Consider the following 4,265-nt stretch of genomic DNA (forward strand, 5'->3'; position numbering starts at 1 on the left):
AAATAATTATGATAATAAATAATTAATAACAATACAATGGAAATCTTGAAATTCCGGTAACAAAATTCAATCACCTACTCTTTACATTATTGTAATTCGTATTAGAGACTTAAATTGAAAACCCTGCATCCACCAAAATTTTATTTCAAAGCAATTTAATCATTAAAATTCACAGCTCAAATATAATTTTAAACTATGAAAACTTATTTAGAATCGTCTGAATAAATAATTTAAATAATCTAAATAAACATTCTAGCATGTAATAACTAAGGCGAATAGTTGATTTTTAATCAAACCAACTTAATTGAGAGTAGTTTATAAAACTTGATCTAATATAATTTTATGTTTTATAAATCTTAAACTTTAAACTCTAAATCTTAATATAAATTAAAAATATTAGTAATCAACTGACATAATCGGCTCATTACCAGAAAATTCTCAAATTGAAACACGTGAGGTGTTGATTTAGCACCAAAATACTCGCCTTAAAAGACTTCACTTGAAATATTCGTTCCTCAATCTCGAATGACTTAAACTAAAAAATAAACAAATCACGAGTTTAAATTATCTTAATAATTAATGAAATGGTTATTATTTTTAAAAATTTCATTTGTGTATCAAAAAATATAAAGTATTTGAATATTCATTAAATAATTAAAATTTTAAAACATATTATTACTTATAAATATTGAGGTAGAAAAGGGAAGACACGAGGATGAAGACACGATCGTTCACAAATGTCGGGGAGTTCGTTTTATTTCCATCTCTTCCGGAAAGTTCTACAGTCCGCTGTCTTAATATACGGCTAAAAAATGCGCTATCGATTTGTTTATTATTTTTTAATAAAACCGTAAAAAATTACCTAAAACATTATTATTCTACCTAAAACATTAATGTTTTTAACATTTAGGTAAAGTGACCAATAATAATAAAATAGTAAAAAATAATGTTTTAGGTAACGCTTTATCGGATATTTTAACAAATCATTAAAACATCCAATAATAATAAAATCGCTAAAATTAATAATATTTCTGTCTGTGATACTTTCTCATCCCTCCCCTTATTAAAACCCCAAAACGACAGCCCCTAGGCCGCAAACGGTCGCACTGTTTCTGTTTACAAACCCATTCCAATACAACCAAAGGTCAAAGTAACCAAAACAACTAGACACGTTGAGCTCAAGTATTTCTTTATTTAATTACTGGTATTAAATTTTCACCACGATTCATTCGAATCAATTATTACAAAAATTATTATTAATAGTTTTATTATTTATAATATTAAATTAAAATTGTTATCTTTACTTAAGAATCTCATTGAATGATCATCGATAATCTAAGTTTAAACAACAATATTTATAAGGATGATACGAGATTGAATAATTTAAAATGTTAAAAATATAATATAGAGTTTAGAGTGTATTAAAAAATACATAAGATTATCAATGAAATTGTTCAAGTTGTAAGCATCTACATATCTCTTAATAATATATTAGATTCAAGTTCTTGTATATATAAAAATCTATATTAAGAGATTCACCTACTAAAATTAATTTGCTACAACGACTAATGTTTTAAAATATGGGTCTTTTACACTAAAATAAATATTATGAGTCAAAATACTCTAAAAAATAATATAAAGGACATAGTGATTATTCAGTCAAATTTTAGTAGTCGTTTCATCCTAAAATAAAATATTTTGAGCTAAAATTCTAATTTAGTGATGAAAATATCACCATTGCAACGAATTTGTTTTCTTATTATTGAATCTGAATCAAATTCTATTCAGAATTTAACTATACTATATTTAAAACACTGGACTATCAATTTTGATGAGAGAAATTTGTTATGCTTACCCGACTTGACGGATTAATTTGCTTATAATACATGTCATTTAGACAAAAGATGAAATATCTTGTAAATTGCGATGGATTAAATTTTTTGAGCTCCAACATCTCATATGTATATATATTTTAAGAAAAGAATAAGGATTTCTTTTCCTTGTGCAGAGAAGTCGATAGAAATGTATCAATGGTTCTGTTGTACTATAATTGTACTATTCTTTTAACTTTATTAAAAAAATAACAAGTTTTCATCTTATCCTTTGGATTCTATCTGCTAAATTTTAATTCTCCCATAGTGATAGGTTATATCGGATTCGGTCTGGTTCTATATATATATATATTTAAAATTATCGGTTTTAAGTTCGGTTAATTTTGATTTTTACATCATACAACAATTAAAGTCAATTATAACTTCAATAACTAAAAGTAACTTTTATTTTTTACAAAAATGTGAATTCATTAATTGAGAAATTTTTTAAAAACTTTATTTAATTATTTTTATTTAAATTAATATAATAAACAAATAAAGATAAAATAGCTCCTAGATTTTTAAAGAACCACGGTTAATATAAAACTAACCACAGTTAAACAGCCTTACTTTCCACTCCCAGCTTCAGCTTATAAGCATCCAAAACCTGCCGGTATCTCTGAATACAAATCTTACAATCCAACACCCAAAAAAAATGGTCGGAGAAACCTATCGTCTTAATCCAACCGTCCGCGTACCACCCTGGCCTGATCCCGACGAAGATCAGACGGACGTCGTTTACTCTCCCATCAATGCAATGCACAACATTTCAACGGTAATGGCAACCCGTTTTACCTCCAGGTGGTTTTCAGCGCGTTACAACGTTACTTGCCATCGAACGACCCGATGTCGAGTTGGATTCCGATTTCCGGGGTCCGGATAGTCCGGATTCTCCGGTGGATGTTTACTCCTGCGATCATTTCAGGATGTTCGAGTTCAAGGTTCGGAGGTGCGCTCGTGGCCGGTCCATGACTGGACCGAGTGTCCGTACGCCCATCCCGGCGAGAAAGCTCGCCGGCGTGACCCGAGAAAGTATCATTACTCGGGTACGGCCTGCCCCGATTTCCGAAAAGGGAGCTGTCGAAAGGGAGACTCTTGCGAGTTCGCTCACGGCGTTTTTGAGTGTTGGCTCCACCCAGGTCGTTACCGAACTCAGCCGTGTAAAGACGGGTTGGGTTGTAGGCGTCGAGTTTGTTTCTTCGCTCACACTCCGGATCAGCTCCGGGTCGTGACCGCTAGCTCTGCTGATTCATACGACGGTTCTTCACCTTCTTGTGCTAAAACGCTGACGTTTTGGTCCTCCCCTGGTTCCTGTTCACCTCCGGTTAGTCCGCGTGCCGAGTCATCGCCTCCGGTTTCGCCGATGGCACAGTCGCTGAGCCGTTCACTCGGCTCGGCTTCCGTTAACGAGATGCTGACTTCTTTGAGGAACTTGCAGCTCGGTAAAGTCAAGTCCTTCCAAGTTGGATGTGGCTCACCCTTCGTCTCCTTCCGGATTCGGGTCACCTAGATCGGCACTGATCCGACCCGGATTCTGCAGCTTACCCACTACTCCGACCCGGAACACGACGCTTTCGGGGATCGGATACTTGGATACATGGGATAGAGTGTGTGAAGAGAGCCGGTGATGGAACGAGTCGAGTCCGGACGTGATTTACGTGCAAAGATGTTTGAAGAGCTGAGCAAAGAGAATTCTTTGGAGCGGGTTAACCCGGGTCATTCTGCTGGAGCTCCGGATTTGGATTGGGTTTCGGATTTGGTAAACTAGAAACAAAAACGGGGCTCCGATTATGGATTGGGATTGATAATAGAAGAAATCCTTTTTTTAAAAGAAGCATAAGCTTTGTGTATAGGGGTAGCAAGGGAATGAGTTATTGTTATTATTCTAATACTTGATATTATGGTGTTTTTAAGTACTTAATCATATGATAATCCGAGTTGCTAATCTTTACTTTGTAGTGGTTATTGATATTTTAATGCAATGTGTATTTTGCGTATTAAATTATTCGTTCGTATTTTTAAATATTATTTTATAAACATTTGATTTTATTTGTGGATGATGCAATGACCATAGACTTGGTTATTTTGGAGTATGATGGATTGAAAGCTATCTTTCCCGACAAAACTTCCATGATTGATGATGTCTTGAAGTATACTTGCAACAGTATAAAGTCAATGCACTCATTATCCTTATTGACATTTTTTTGAAAAATATGAGATGGAAGAAATCAATTCAAGCATTTGCAAAATTAAATTTCATTTTCATACTACCATACAAGTCTCTCTCTTGAAAAGAATATTTTGTATGATTTTATGAAGTAGTATACAAACTCACAACGTAGTCATGGATCTCATTAAAAATTGAAAAGAAAAGGTTTTGTATGCTTTTTATTA

General features: G+C 33.2%; 1 pseudogene; it reads left to right on the top strand.

Annotated features, from left to right (window-relative positions):
- Window positions 1–2,501: 2,501 nt before the first annotated feature.
- LOC120197751 lies at window positions 2,502–3,734 on the top strand (annotated as a pseudogene).
- The last annotated feature ends 531 nt before the right edge of the window (window positions 3,735–4,265 follow it).

This window comes from Hibiscus syriacus, unplaced genomic scaffold (assembly GCF_006381635.1).
Source record: "Hibiscus syriacus cultivar Baekdansim isolate YM2019G1 unplaced genomic scaffold, ASM638163v2 tig00117048_pilon, whole genome shotgun sequence".
NCBI lineage: Eukaryota > Viridiplantae > Streptophyta > Magnoliopsida > Malvales > Malvaceae > Hibiscus > Hibiscus syriacus.